The sequence below is a fragment of the Pholcus phalangioides genome, unplaced genomic scaffold (assembly GCF_987345545.1).
Source record: "Pholcus phalangioides strain wild (caught in Gottingen) unplaced genomic scaffold, Ppha-v1.0 ptg000027l_1, whole genome shotgun sequence".
NCBI classification, from domain to species: domain Eukaryota; kingdom Metazoa; phylum Arthropoda; class Arachnida; order Araneae; family Pholcidae; genus Pholcus; species Pholcus phalangioides.
In genome coordinates, this window is record NW_028301617.1 from 11,979,774 (window position 1) to 11,997,011 (window position 17,238).

Consider the following 17,238-nt stretch of genomic DNA (forward strand, 5'->3'; position numbering starts at 1 on the left):
GCCCTATTGATTGTGATGCTGTTGTAATTATATGCAGAAATTATTCCAACATCAATTTAATTTCAAATTATTTTCTAATTCATCATAATTTTAATCAATGCCTGATTAATTTTCCCTGTTTTCATTGGCACGTGGCCCGCGAGCCGAAAAGTTTGAACAGTTCCGTCAAGGCCCGAATCAGACATCCGGGAGGGAGGGGGAAATTCGCGACCTGGATCAAAATGCGTAGTAAATCAGTGAACGTATGTTTAAATTATGATGGCCCTGTGTAGGGCCAAAACTAGGAGAAAAGGGGGGAGAGCGTGGAGACGAAAATTTAGTCCTTTAAAACCTCTCTTTCGACATCACGATGGCTAAAATGCTAAAACGCGTGCTTGCTCCGGCTGACCAAGCATCCAGTTGCGGCCCTGGAAATCAGTGCCGTCTTAACGCGTAGGTTTACCCGAGGACTTAAGAGAAGAAAGGGCCTCGCAAAAATAAGATCTGGTTGAAATTTTCGAGAATTTGCCTGGTAGGTCCTCAGAAAAATTACTTGGTCCGAGGGGTCAAGATGAGACTGTCGATGCTCTTGAGACGGCCCTGGCGGATATGGGAGTGGGGGGGAGCAGCGTCGAATTCGAAGCTGAATGATCTAATGCATCATCATGCCCCCCCCCCCCTCCTTCCACAGACGTTTAAGTCTACCTCCCTGACCCTGGGCAAACGCTTCACTTCCACATGCGGAAATCGGTCGTGTTCTGTGTTCAACAAGTAATGTGGGGCCGAGTTATAAGACAAAGATGAAATCACAACTTATCCCAGATAATTAATTCCCACTGAACGTTAGATATCAAACGTTAATATTATTAGAGATATTTCTGATAATTCCCTTTTTGATGATTTTAAAAACGTAGATATAGTAGATACTTCTTAGTACATGGGTCGAAAAAAAAAACTGTCAAAAATAGAAAACTTTCAAAATGAATAAAAAACCAATATTTTGGTTATCAGCTGTATTTGTGGTAAACAAAAAAATGATCAAGTTTGATGGATTACAACTATGTAAAAAGGTTAATCAAAAAACAGTAATTTTACTTTGTATTTCAAAGGGAGGTGGTCACGTGATGAATCTGGTGACGTCACTTGATTTTTCGAGACCGGTTTTAGGTAGAAAACCGGTTGGCGGACGCCCCCTGGGGAACATGGCCCCTTACTTGGAGTACAGCTCCCCGCCTAAGCCAGTATTTTCACGGGTCCTTCTATACTCCAGTGCAGCGGTTTTCAACCTTTTTTGATTCGTGGAGCCATTTTTAGTAGAAAAATTGTATGGCGGAGCCCCGTAGGCCCATTTCTTAATTATTCATCAAAGTTACTGATTTATTTTTACTATTTGAAAATATTTTTAATTATTTTTTTTTAATTTGACCGCGGAGCAACTGGAGAGTGCACAAGGAGCCCCAAGGGCTCCGCGGAGCACCAGTTGGGAGGGTTCACAACAAATACTTGAGTCCGTTCCCTTGGATCAGCAACGCAATCGTAACGCATGTGTCTTTCGTACGTCACTTCAACAGGTTACATAATTCTGTGATCTTTTCTGCGAAACGTATGCATTTCTTCATTTGTTCCGGAGACACGGGACTCTTAATTCATTGTTTTGTCGAAATTATAACGTCGAGGTGTAGAGATTCCATTGAAACACAATCAAGTTTTTTCCCAACATTCATAGAAATGAAATACATATTATTGTGTCATTTGTTTCCCCGAACGTGAGAAAATCCATTTCACCATCGTGTGTCCCAGCATTTTCTAAATTAATTTCCTTGATTTCTGTTCTCTCGCATAAAGAAATAGGAGAAAATGAATGCAGCAAAATCAAACTCCCTCTCTCTCGAGTTGATTATATTACATTATAATTACTATTGTAACTGGTAATACACAAATAATTCTGTCACTTTCCCTACACAGGGCAACCAGGAATATTAGCTTGCTGCCACATCGTTTTTTTTTCAATTCTATTGGCTGCACCCTGTGGCGGATCATGATTTTGGGAGGCCCCAGGCGCAACCTGATCTGGAGGCCCCCCTATCAGGGACGGATTAAAGGTAGGGGCTGTCACCCCCCCCCCCCCCAAGATCAGAAAAATTAAATGGAAAGAAAAATGTTTTCTACGTTTTTGACTGAATAACAAACCAAGAAAATAAATTTGCTTAAAAAAAGGGGAAAATTCAGAATTTTTTCCAAAAAAAATCAGAACCGTCCTGAAAAATTGAACACATGGTCACAACCACCGCCCCCACCCACAAATTTGCGTTTATCCACCACTGCACCCTTTTGGCCCTAATAAGAACGAGATGGTTCACTAAAATGAACAATATTATCAAAAATCATAACTTTTTTTTTATTTTTGCATCACCAAAACCATAAACACAAAAATAAGATAAGGAAATATAATGATATTCTCTGGTACTAGATGAAAAATAATCACACTCCCATTAAAAAAAAAAAAATCACAGTAAAATTCTGCATCATATTTTTAGTAATCTAAGATGTCCGTCCTGGTGCCTTCCTTCAGCCACACGGCAAAAATGGAGATCCGTCATAGTTTTAGTAATTTAATATTACTGATTAATAAAGATTTGATAATATCTCAAATATAATATATTTGATTTGATATAAAGATACTGATAATATTTAATAGAAAAACATTTCTTCAATAGAGGGAACAGAGGGAAGAAATTATATCGGAGTAAATATAAGAATTATATTTTTAATGGAAGAAATTATTTCAGAATGAATTAAAATTATTGTCAATGAAAGAAATTATTTAAAAAAATTTTTTTAGAAATTATTATTTTTTATTTGTTTATTCTATTTTATTTTTACTATTATTATATGAATTATTATTATTATTTCTTTCAGCCACCTCGTTGGGCACTCTGCCTGTTGTGGCCTTTGCCTTTGTATTATTTGTATTCAGAGTGAATAAAAATCTTCTATATTATGCCCCCCCCCCCGTTTCGTTTAATAACGAAAAATGCCACAGTATAACATTGTGGCCCGCGTACTTTATAAAATGTTTCAATATGGCCTGCTATGCCTCAAAGGTTGAAGACCCCTGCAGTAGACTCTCGCTAATCCGGTACGTATTACACCACGGTGTGCCAGATTTTACCAAAATTGCTGGATTAACTTTGAAGAAACCCATTGAAATAATATATGAAATTTCGTGCAAAGACATAGTCAGGACTTGATCAGCAATTAAGAAATATTAGAACGTGTTAAGGGGGTTAGGGCATCAGGAGAAAAGTGACACCACACCACCTAAATATCCTGGACTACTGGACGTGCTGGATTAGAGCACGACCGAATTCTCGAGAGACTACTGTAGTTGAATTGAAATGCTCAAATAAAAATTTATCAGATAATTTATATATTTTTAGTTTTGCTTACCGTTATTTTTGGAGATTCTGCAATCTAAATCCTAAAGGAAATCTTGAGGATCGGCATGAAAATTTTTTTCATTACAATAACACACATTACAATTACATTAACAATAAACACTTTTCGGTCTGACACAAAGATGTTGTCTACCCAAGCCTCCTTGACCAATCCAAAAATGTAGCTCTTTTTTTTAGAAAGAAGGAAAAGAAACCCCCCTTGATTTTTTTCAGCCGGGGAGGGAGTGTTAAAAGAGCAACAGAAAAATCACGTGATTCAGAATGCATGTCATTCAGCATTCATTTCAAACCCCACTTTTCTTTTGTCATATGGTCGTATGGTTCCAGTCATAGATTGCAAATGTATATGTTGTTTGAACCAGCTTATAGTATTTCATTCAAACAAGTGGGAGACAAAATCACAATAAGAGCTCTACTACATTCATTTTAATTAGTACGACTGTCTCTTCCTGTCGATGTCGCCGCTTGCCGATAGCCATCTTGCCATCCATTATACTGTATACAAAAGCTTACACCAAAGCTGTCGTATTATCGGCGCCCATGAAAGCATTTAATACTGTGGAATGAGACATCTGTTTATGCCTTCACTACAATTTTCATTTCGGACAGACATTAGGACCTGCTGTTCTCATCCCTCCTCCTGCTTGTGCCCTTAGGGAAATACTGTTTGAAAATGGTAGCGAGTCAAAATCGGACGGGACATATGCGGACAACATGGAAATAGGGTCAAAATCGGACAAATTTTGCCGCGCCCTCGATGTTGGCGCTGTATCTCCCATTTGTTTCTCCAACCTGTTAAATGGCCACAAAATGGATACAACAAGAAACCGGGTCAAAATCGGACAAATTTTGCCGAGCCGGCGATGTTGGCTGTTTATCCCTAATTTTTCCACCAAGCTGCTAAGTGGCGATTTTCTCTTTGATGGACATTATAAAGACATGCAGAGAAACTTCTGATGAAATTTGAACAATGAAAGACGTGAGTCGTCTACCAGTCGCCAGAACAAGTTAAAAAAACCCCGTCCTCTTTGAACCACTGACAAGTGATGGATTGCTACACGTAAAAAAAAAAAAAACGCTGACATAACTAACACTACAATAATATATAGCTTCAGTAGAACTATTGTCATTATTATTACCGGGCTCGGCGCGGAGGTGATCATAAGTCCTTATCCCGAGGGATTTCTATCCTAGGAAGGGTCTCTACAACTAATCTCGCCTGAGTATTGTCAGCACAGTGCGTGGACTACGGCATTGTCAAACCAAAGGAAGTTGATTGTTTCATAAGAGGGAAAATTAGTAAAATCATACATAAATTAATGAGCACTTATACGATCATATACATAAACGATATTGATTGATCGTACATGCAAGATATATCGTGGGAAAAGAAAAATAACTACATCAACTGAACTAAATTTAATCAATAAAAATCACGGCAACTCACAGATGTCACACGTGGATAGAAATATGATAATATAGAAAACATGTGAACTAGTTCGACAGAAACATTAAAAAAAGCTTTTATTCTAATGAAGTGATCTAAAACTGTGCACACACACACACTTATTCCGATTACAGTCAACCCCGTTTTTAACGTTCCCGCTTAGTACGACTTATTTCTGTGGTCTCAACTCTAAGTACAGTGGATCCCGCTTATAACCTTTTTTTTCAAAAAACCTGTCACAAAAACATTGTAGGCGGGGAAATGTTTTAAATGGAAAATCTTAGAGCGAATTAGTGAGTTGGAAACACCAGAATAAGTCGTACTAAGCGGGAAAACTATATAAGCAGAATCGACTGTAATTCTCATTAAGATTTCCCATTTAAAGCGGTTCTCGCTTACAAAGTTTTCCATGACAGTTTTTTGGAAAACGTTATAAGCGGGATCCACTGTACTATATAATATTTATGCATTTGCATATAATAGGTGGTCCATTAAAAAATCTTTGAGTTGAGCATAATGAATCGAAATGATAGATATCAATTAGATACATGCGATCTTCATGCTTAATTCATTCAGAATTGAAATTATATTACTGCCTTATTAAGGATGGGACGAATAGTGATTTGAGCGAATAACCGAATACTCGGCGGCTGAATATGTATTTTCTTAAAATTCAACACAATCATAAATAAAATTGGGGTTTTTAATTGAAAATAAAATTATTTGTAATTTCAAATGATTGACATTGAATTTTAGTTATACTATTTATTATTTAAATAAATATTAAAAGATTTTTATTGCCAAGATAATGACAATCAAATTTAAGGATGATGTGTTGTATTTCAATATTACTTATGGAATCAATTTTCTTTTCAACACTCGTTACCAGTTTTACGTCTTTAATCAAGAAAATGTCTCAGCCATTATTTACTCCCAACATATAGTAATGTATCATAAAATTTACGACTTATTTTCTTATTTTTCCTCTCTAGATGTTCTTTGTCTCATTCGGGAGCTCAATACGTATCTGGTCTAGGTACAACCTTCAGTTAATGGAACTTGCGTAATTCATGCTAGTTTCCACCTTATTGAAGAAAAAAATAAGCGTGACCATACGTCCCACGTTTAAATAAACTTACCCGTTTTGTGGTCCAGGATTTTTTATTGTTCTTGATTATGCTTGATAACTTGATCCACATTGCAGCTCTTATTGATGAACAATCATTAGTTACACTTGTCCGAAAATGGGTAAAGAGCACGAATAACTACATTTACTAAGAAATTTATTTCAAATGCTCCAGAGGAATGTGGACCGGAGGAGGAGGCCGGACACCCTTTGCTTATATTCAATCGTTCGAGAAAAATTACTGGGGTCACCAAGTGAAATTACCAAGGACTAAGATCAAGAGTTTCGGAAGTGTTTTGAACCAGTAGGTACTCATCTTTGTTTTAAACAAATAAATTTGCTTTCTGATCGATTCTGCAGGTGTCGGATGCATGCCAAAAATTACCATGGGTGCTCAGAACCCACAGCACCGACTCGGATTATCCGAAAACGATAGAAAACGACTTTCGAGAGTGGGGGGGGGGGCTATATTGATTTAAAGGTAAATATAATAAAAAATGTTAAGAAAATACTACGTTTATATCCTGGTTCACAAAGCTGGAGCCCCATCCGCGTTCTACTTGTGTAGCGGCATTTGAAACATGAGCAGTTAACGGCGATAAGGAACTTACTTCCATTTGATGACATACTGTATAATAATTACATTAAAACAATTATTTTTCTAGTTTCTCTTCTTTGGACCTGCCTATTCAGACACAATCTCCCCTGTTATTAATCCCTTTTATTAATTCAACTCCCCCTTTGTTATTAATTCAATAACTTAATTCGTTACAGATTAGGACTGCGAAGACCCATGACATCTTTATAAGGGAGACTGACATGGTTTGCAGATATATGAATGCTATATTTTTTGTTTGATGGCACAGTAAATTAACTATAAAGATGCTTGCGAAAAATTTTAGCTAATTATTATAGGTACGCGGAAGACCCCAGTTCAGGAGAAGACTCCTTCTGTCCCAGTCTAGTTCAAACGGGAACTCTAAGTACATTGTGTGTGCAGCGAATTACATTCAGTAGTGTACGGAAGATTTTCTCATGAGTGCGAGGGGGTAAACTTTTTCTTTGTCGAAGGAGAATGATAGTTAACCTACAAAATAGGGTGGATAGATACAAATACAAATACAAATACAATGCCACAACAGGCAAAATGCCCAACGAGGTGGCTGATAAAAAGATGCCCATAAAAATATGGTTGTCATATGTTTCAAAAATACAGCAACCCAATTAAAAATGCAATTAACACAAATTACAAACAATATATACACATGATAAAATATTATACAATGCCCATAAAGAATACTTATGGTTGTCTTATTCTAAGAATGGATAGCTTCTCGATTTACCCCAACATGTTTATCGTATTTCTTTTTAAACGTGTCAATTGTGTTACAATTTACTACCTCCGGGGGTAAGCTATTCCATTTATTAACAACCCTATTGGAGAAAAATTCCCTGCGACACCATAACCTTGCATTGTCCCTCACCAATCGATACTGGTGTCCCCTTGTAAAAGCAGTCGATTGGCGGTGTACTAAAAGTTCATGGTCCATCCTATCCATCCCATTGAAAATTTTGAACACTTCGATCATATCTCCTCGACACCTGCGTTCATCCAATGTAAACATATTCAAAAAATGAAGTCTTTCTTCATAACTCAAGCCCTGTGTGCCAATAAGGACACGCGTAGCTCTTCTCTGCACCCCTTCAACCAAGTCTATGTCCCTCTGTAGGTATGGTCTCCAAAACCTTACAGCATACTCCAGTCCAGGACGAACTAAGCCTCGAAAAAGCGGAAGAATGACTTTAGGAGAACGCGAAGAGACCTTTTTGAAAATGAGACCAAGCATTCTATTCGCTTTTTTGACAACCGCTGAACAATGTTCAGAAAACTTAAGTCGCTCGTCAATGAGAATTCTCCAAATCGGTGACTCTAGTTGCATCCGGGATAGTGACACCATTCAACTCGTAAGAGAACCGTGGGTTGTTCGAACCAAAATGAGCGACCATGCACTTATCTACGCTAAACGTCATGCTCCATTCATTTGCCCATGCTGCAATCTTGTTTAAGTTGGTCTGGAGCAACTCCCTATCGCTTTCATTCCCGATTACCCCCATTAGCTTCACATCATCTGCGAATTTGCTAGTAATTCCATCGATACCCTGATCGAGTTTATCGATAAAAAGTGAAAAAAGTATGGGGCCAAGGACACTTCCCTGAGGAACTCCACTTGTGACGTCTGTCCAACCAGAGAATTCCCCGTTCACCATAACTCGTTGCGACCTATCTCTTAACCACGATTCTATCCAATTCAGCAAGTTGCCCCCTATTCCAATCTCGTGTAAACGCTTCAAGAGTTTGCCATGTTGGACCCGATCGAATGCCTTCTGGAAATCAAGGTAAACAACGTCGACATTTTTGCTCTTACCCAAAGCCTTAGTCACGTAATCATAGAAGCAAAGGAGGTTAGTTACACATGACTTCCCCTTCCTGAACCCATGCTGATTATCCGACAATACATTATTCTCGTCTATCCACTTCACAAACTGCCTTTTGATGATAATTTCCAAAATTTTCGAGAGGGAGCTCGTCAAACTCACTGGACGATAATTAGACACCACTTCTCTACTACCCTTCTTAAATATCGGAACAACGTTAGCCAGTTTCCAATCTCTCGGGACGATACCCTCAGCAACACTACTCCTGTATATCTGTGCGACTGGCCCCAACAATTCATTAGCACATTCCCTGAGAACCCTGGGATAGATATCATCTGGTCCTGGTGCCTTGCTTGCACATACATTTCTTAGAAGATTTAGGACCTCCACGTCTTCCACTTGAATATCGTTGAGCGTTTTATTACCCCATGCAACACCCGTATATCGAATATCATTATCTCCATTAAAAACCGACGCGAAAAAGTCATTGAAAGCACTACACATGCCTACATTGCTCTCTACTTTTGAGCCTCCTATCGAGAGGGGGCCAACTGTCCCCTTACATCCATTATTGACGTATCGAAAAAATGATTTTGGGTCAGAGCCAATGTTATCTGCCAACCTAGATTCAACTTGCTTTTTACTATCCCTTATCGCTTTCTTCAACAGTCTTCTTTTATCAGTAAACAATGATAGGTCACCTCGTCCACTTTTATACTCTCTGAATGCTCTTTTCTTTTCAAGATAAAGGTTCCGCACGCTATCCGTGAACCATAGAGGGTGTGATGTACAAACACGCTTTTTTCGAACAAAGGGTATGACGTCGTGCAAAACAGAGGACAGCTTCGTACTAAATTCTTCCCATTGACTTACCACCCCTACTGATTCCAACCGGTCTTTGAAAACTTCCGCTAACCTTCTTCGCAAAACATCAAAGTTAGTTCTCCGAAAACAAGGAACCAGTCTTTTGTTATCAACCTTACCCGAGGAAAAGTTACAGAGAAATCTGACGATACGATGATCACTGGAAGAAAACTCTTCCCCCACCGAAACATGTTCAACTAGATCCTCAGAACTAGTAAGAACTAAATCCAAAATAGCAGTACCCCTAGTGGCTTCTGATACATGCTGATACAAAAAATTTTCGAGCACCAACTTAAGAAAGTCTCTTTCATACTGATTTCCAGATGAAAGGTTCTCCCAATCAATACCCGGGTAATTGAAATCCCCTAGTATGAGAACCCTCTTTCGCTTACACATGTAGGAAATTTCATCATGCATTTTGGCGATATAGTTTTGATCCCTATTCGGTGGATTGTAACAAACCCCAACAATAAGCTTATGACGTCTTTTGTTCTCAAGTTCAACCCATATGGTTTCAATATCACTTCTCTGCACGTTACACTCTCTAGCCTTCAAACAGGATTTCACGTATATCAACACTCCACCCCCTTTCCTATCAGATCTATTTCTCAAAAAAGTATCGTATCCGGAGATGTGTAAGAAAGATTCATCCCCATCGTTTGCCCAAGATTCTGTAATGGCTATAAGATCCAAGTCCTCCACAACTATCATAGTTTCTAAAAAATCTTTCTTGTTACCCAAGCTCCTGGCATTTATTAACACACATTTTAATTTGCCCGGTGGTTTGTTGTCAATCGAGAAGCCATCCAAGTCAGAGGTGGGTAATTCCCCGTCAGTACTGTTGTGATTATCATTAACTAACCCGCATTCCCGACTACGTGGTCTGGGAGTAAAAAACCTGACCTAAGACTATCGTAAACCTCCCAGACCCCTCTCTTATTTAGATGGATCCCATCCGAACGAAGCCACCTATCGGTAAATGCGGGAAGCTCCAAGAACGTGACCCCAAGTGAGGAGCAAATGTCCTTCAGGCCTATATTGAATTGGTGGATACTCCTATATCCCCTACTACCCCTTGGCAGCACTGGAATCACTGCCACATCTGAACCCCCCTCCCTAGCGGATAATAGTAAATCCCGGTATTCTGACAGAGACTCACTAATATCTAGATCTCTAGATATCTAGATAATCACTAGATCTGTTGGTTTTACATGACAGTCTCGGTTTTTGTCCAATTCGGATCCCGCTTATAACGTTTTTGAAAAAAAGTCATAAAGAACTTTGAATAAACTAAAAACGAATTCCCTCAGAGAGAGAGAGAGAAAGTCAGACTGGGGCAGAGACAGGGAATGTCTAATTTCGTTAGAAGTGTTAAAATATCCTCTATAACGCTACTCAAGACAAAAAAAAAAAATCGGTTTACCAAAGAAACTTCAACGGTTTTAGGGTAAAGGTTTTAGTGGGCTGCTGATTCCAAAACTGGTGTTGGTTTTGACGAAATGACTCTAGTTTTGAGATAGTACATATTCTCAACATTCCAATGCAGTCTGTAATCACCATTTTTTGCGGCAGATTTTTACTTTTGTGTTTTTTCATTTATTTTCGTAACTTATTCTCAATATTATTGCATTCATAGCATCATTAAGGAAGCGTAATTTTCATATTTACGGAATAAATGCGATAAAAGTGAAATTAGCCGATGTAGATGAATAAATACGAAAATTTTGATTTTTATAATTTTTCCTCAAAATTTCGAAGATATACAATGTTAAGCGAAAATAGGTCGTGATTTTGCTGAGCAAAATGCTTTTGAATTCTAACTCGTGAATTAAGAGTTCAGTTGCCTTCCGTTTCTGAGTTCTGTCCGAAAATTATGGATGTTATTGACTATTTATAGAAGGACCAAACTATATATCCATTCGCGCACGTTTTGCGCATCAAGTTAATTTTCTCATGAACGCAAAAGTCAGAGCCATTTTTTTCGAAAAGACAGAAAAAAGTTTGACAGAAGAGTTTAAATACATTTATTTTACACGATATTCGACGCGACAAATTAAACTCTGCAGCATATACAGTGGTTTTATGCTGGGCCTATCTGACGCCGTGACAACACTTACATCAACTTTGCACCCAAATTTTGTACTTTGGAAAGCTTCTCCAAGATAATATTTTTTGCAACGTTATGGCATGGTATGAAGTCATTGATAAATAGAATCATACTACTTTCAGTAGTCATCTAAAATACTTCTGTTGATGGCCATGCGCATGTTAAATATAATGAAATTCTACTACCTACTTTGCAAAGGCAGTAATTCAAAGTCTTCGTAGTCCCGCTAATAGCAAGAATGCTGACACAGTCAACCTTCGGTTTACGAACGTCTCGGTTTGCGTAGATTCGGATTACCAACAACAAAAATAGATTCGGGTTACGAACACGCAAGCAGGAAAATATTTGACTAAATTCGAAATGATAATAGAGAAATTGAAGTGTCTACGGCCGCATTTCGATTTTTTCAAATGCATTCCTCCGAATTCGACTCCTTTTATCCAGCTCATAGATCAGCTTGTCATTTCAAATTTTGGGACGGTGATCATCAAAGAAATTTTTGAAACACGTTTTGCAATAACCTCTGATACATATATAATTACTACTATCTGATTTCTAGAAACATCATTTTAATGTCCCACATTGCTCATAGAACTTATTGATGAAGTTTGGCAGCAAGTGACTTATAAAACCATGAATTCGGTTTGGAACGCATTGTAGCCAGATTGCTTTGCAGGCAGAAATTTCGAGAGCTTTGACATTGAGATTAATAGATGAAATTAATCAGACTAGACATGGGTACAGCTCTACCCATGTATAGCATATATGCCCGTTTTCTCGTAAAGTCTGGATTTTCTCTGGAAAAAAGTGTTTTTAGTGTCAGTATGATTATTATAGGTTTTGAGTTATTCACTTGAGCGTGAAAAAGTGTAAAAATTGACACTGTAGGAATCTTCGGGGTCTTAGAAACGAATGAATCTATTTTTACATTAATTCCTATGGGCAAATGTGTTTCGGTTTGCCAACCTACCTCAGGAACGAATTAACTTCGTAAACCGAGAGTCGACTGTATTATGTACCTACAACGCCGTTACTACTCACAGAGGGAAGTACTATTGAAGGAGATATAGAGAGACTACTGAAATATTAGCTTCTAATTAAGTACTTTATTACTTCGCTTCAAAATGAAACCTGAAGGAAAAATGTATCGTTAGTTTTGTTCATTTTTGCGAATAAATGAAAAAAGAAATAAAAGAAATGAAAAAGAATAGAAAATTTTATTATTTCGAAATTTTATGCGCAAAATTTACGTATATCACATCATCAGACAGCTGTGGGCAGGGATTTTTGATGGTTCTCAAATTCATAAATTTCTTAAAGATTCGAAATTTTCAGCGTTTTCGATGGATATTAATCAATATCCGTTCAATCCGGTCAATCTTCAGTTTGATCATGTTTCGTATCGGTTGTTGAGAATTTTTTGAATGATTACAAAGCAGAGAACGATGAAGAATTGCAGTAAAATACGATTAATTTGTAATTTGAATTTAAAAATTTTCAAACGTTTGAAAAACAGACTGTTAATATGAGCACAAAGGCGCATTTTCTTCTTAGTTACTTGGTCCAATTTCACAGACAATCTGAGTCATTTTAATGACAAGAGACGCGGTTTCATCAAGATATGAAAGTAATGGAACAGAAGTATCAAGGCAAGCTCGAGCCTCGCGTATGATGGCTGATTACTCTACCGAAGCCTCCTATGAAAGACATTCAAAACCCATAACAGAAAATCATGCAAGTGCTTCTCCTTGAATTAATTTAATATAATTTTGTGTTCATTTTAGTGGACAAAATGCAACATTATAGAGTATATCATTACTGCATTGATCTATTCTGATATCCTAAATATATTCTATTATTTCCATTCCATATATTATACGATATATAAATGTATACACGATATGTATAATGTATATTATACATATATTGTTTTACTTTTATTCTGAACATAAATGTACCACAAATTTCGTGTGACGTGCATTGCCTGCATATTGAAATCTGATAATTGAGTGGAGTGTTTTTAAAGATGTGCATTTATTGATTTACAAAAACGCATTATTTTATTATCAAGGACGGGCTTAAGCATTATGTGGCCCTCGAAAACGGAGTTTCCTAATCCCTGAGTAACCATGAACACCCTGGAGCACGCCAGGTTTACATAGGCAGAATGAACATCAAACTACTATTTCATGGTCACAGAGAAAAAAATTATTCGACAATAAATTTAAACGATATTGCCCGCTGCTTCCAGACATTTAAAGGTTGGAGAGCTGACGGGGAAATTGAACCGATTACCTACCCAGGACCTCAACTTCATACTCTTTCGTCCGGGCAAGTATGCATTATGTATGCCTTGTGTAATTTTTTAAATTTTAAAAGAAGAATTTAGCAACCCATCGTCCGGAGCACTAGATCCACCTCCATCCTTTACTTTACTTGGAGGAAGGGGTTCTGTGAAAACCCTAGGCAAGAGGAATAGGGTTCGATGTCTGAATTTTAAAGGTTTTAGATAAAATTTTAAGCTACAGCGAAACTTCGATACAACGACTCTGCAGACCAAGAAAAAATGTCGTTGTAGATTATGTAGGGATTATATATCGTTATGTCGAGAGGTAACAGTTTAACATTAGAGTATAGGCATTTTCAAACAAGGCTTGAAAAAATATCGTTGTAGAGTAATTTACCGTTATATTGAGTATCGTTGTAGTGAGGTTTAAATGCATTCGCTTTGTTAAAAACGAAGTTTTTAAATTAAAATGCAATCAAAGTATTTTCTTTCATCACATTTTTGCGGCCCCTAACATTTAACGCCCCGGTTGCGGCCAACCTTCACACTTGCCCAAGTCCGGCCCTAAGTATCATCAGTATTGACTTATCTTGCAATTTATGTATTGATTACTTTTCATGATTAAATTTATTCATTCCATTGATTCAAGCTTTCTAGTGATGTAAACTCCGCTCGCAGATTTAAATGCGATTTGTGTGCTGCTTATGCAGTACTACTGAAATTTAGTTTTCACTTTATGTTAAAAATTAGAGCGTTTGGAAAAAAAATGTAATTTTCAGAATCAGCACTCAAAATTACCCTGAAATCACTAAAAAGTTTTTTTCAATAAAATTAGTGTTGAGCAGTCTACGTGTCAAAGCACTCGAAATTTCTGCCTGAAAAGCAATCTGGTTATAATGCGTCCCAAACGGAATTCATGGTTCTGTAAGTCTAGAGCCGCCCTTAGAGGTGTGCGGTTGCACCGGGCCCCGCACTCACGGTAACTTATTGGAGGTTTCCATCAATTCTTAAATTATTTCTTGCATTAATTCCGAATTTTCATCAATTCTAGAATTTTTTCTTCCGTTCATTCTAAAAAAATCAATTCTGTTATTATTTTTCTAATTAATTCTGAATTTTCATTGGTGTTGGATCCATTTTTTACAGTTATTTTCAATTCCTCAATTCTAAAATTTTCATCAGTTTCTGGAATATTGTTTCCTCTCATCACTTTGAAACTACCTTTAACTACTGAATTATCATTAATTTGTTTTATTTACATTTTATTGCGCATTTAAAATTTTTTGTTAGAATATTTCTCAGCATTCCTGCATATTCTGAAATAATAGCTGATGATCTCCCCCCCCCCCCCCCACAAAATGTATAAAATCGGGGCTAATGGTGTCCTAAACATTTTTGATGCCTCGAAATTTTTGAGATGGCCCCGTGTCTGATAACGGCGCCCCTGTGTAAGTCACTTTTTGCCAAGCTTCATGAATAAAAATTATGAGGAATGTAGTGTATTAGTGTATTAAATTATGTTTGCAGAAGTCACCGATTGTTAATTCTGAGGCAGAGATTATTGCAAAACACCTTCTTAAAAGTCCTTTGATTTAAACCTTCTCAAAGTTTTAAAATTACTTTTTTATCCATGGGCTGGCTAAGAGTCGTATTTGGAGGTACAGAAGGCAATGTCAGAAAACGACGTTTCTCAGAAGAAAACAAGGCGACAATTGACTCTAATCCTCTCAGCTCTCAGTCAATTTATTCTTCTTCATAGTACAATCTCCCATTGGGTCGGCAGCCGACATATATTGATTCTTCTTCAAACTTTCCAAACTTATTCCCCCCCCCCCCCATTAAACACATGTAGAAAATGTAGCTCGAAAAATCGCCAGAATCATTCGCCAATAAGTGTTAAATTATTGGTAAACATAAAATGTCCGATTTTGACCCGATCGCGACCAGAGAACGTACCTTAAAATTCGCCAGAATTACTCGCCAGTAACGTTTGATTATTGGTAAACATAAAATGTCCGCATATGTCCCGATTTCCGACATGTCCGCATATGTCTCGTCCGCTTTTAACCCCTAATCCCCTGAATGATCGCTTTACAATGTCTCTTCTTTCTTTGTCGGGGAAGAACTGGCCCTTGAGAGCTGCGTCTTGTAAATTGTTCTTTTCTTTCAGTTCCCGTTTTCTTCCATAACTCATACGTACAGTATACAAAAAATAACAAAAATAAAAAATAAAAAAAAATTGCGGTTGAAAAAAAAAGGGAGAGCAGATACTGTACTTAGTTCAAGAGATTTGTTGATGCGCATGTAAATTCATATGTAGGATGAAGCACACAACTATTTGGAGGCCCCCCGCTCTGCCGAGGCCCCAGGCGCGCGCCTCATGCGCCTGTGCGGTAATCCGCCACTGGCTGCACCCTACACACATAAATTGTTAAATATTCGTCTTTTTGCACCATACATGCTCAACTCACATTCCGCGGGCCAAATGTGGCCGTCGAAGTTTTCTGACGTGGCCCGCGACCTCAAATCTAATTTCGTAAAAATGAACTTTACGGCTTATTTTCCAATCACTCAGTGACCCCACGATGCAGCTGAATATACTTGAATGAATAATATATGTGACATATTTTCAGATTTTTTAAGTAGCTCATCAATTCAGTGACTCGAGACACATTTACAGATCCGAAGATGACGTCTCACTCTCTGATATATATATATACACACACACACACACACACACACACACACACACAAAGGTTTTTTTTCTATACATTTACAAATCACTTGAGTAAATTGCGGCGCTGCTCCAGATCACTCAATTGAGTGGCCCGCGACACGTTTTCAAATCAATGAAGTGGCTCGCATTCTGTTAGAGGTTTGGATCCTTTGTCTTTCACACCAACCAAGATATTTCTTATGTAGCTAGTGTATGTTAAGACATCTTAATATTAACCTGTCAAAAAAGGAAGCCGCAGATACATAACATAACTGTTTTAAAAACACATCCGCTTTTTATTCTGCATGACGATTTTTTTAATGCATATTTTGACATTTTTTGTACATATTTCGAAATTTTTGACTTTTTCAAGATTTTAAATGCATACTCCGGAGCGTTTAATGCTTATTTTGGTACTTTCAGTGCATATTTTGGCATTTTAACTATAAACATATTTGTATATCTTTAGAGAATATTTTGCCTCTCTTTTTAGTACATATAATCCGATCTCTAGTAATTACGTTTTCATCTTAATGTATCTATAAGGAATTGTCGTGGCAAATATTCACTACATGGCACTATTCGGCGCGGGTCACTAAAATTGCAATTGCGTATTTTCACACCTACACTAGTGTATATGTTGTTACTCTCTTTGCAATTGCTTTCTTTTGTTCTGTCCCCTCCCCCCCACTTCATTCACCTTATGACATTTGATGGAAATATTTGTGTCTGCACAATGCAATGAATAGGTGATTAAGATTTCCTTCTGTCAATGGCGCTTTTTTTCTCTCGAATGATTTAAGAAATATTTCTGTTTT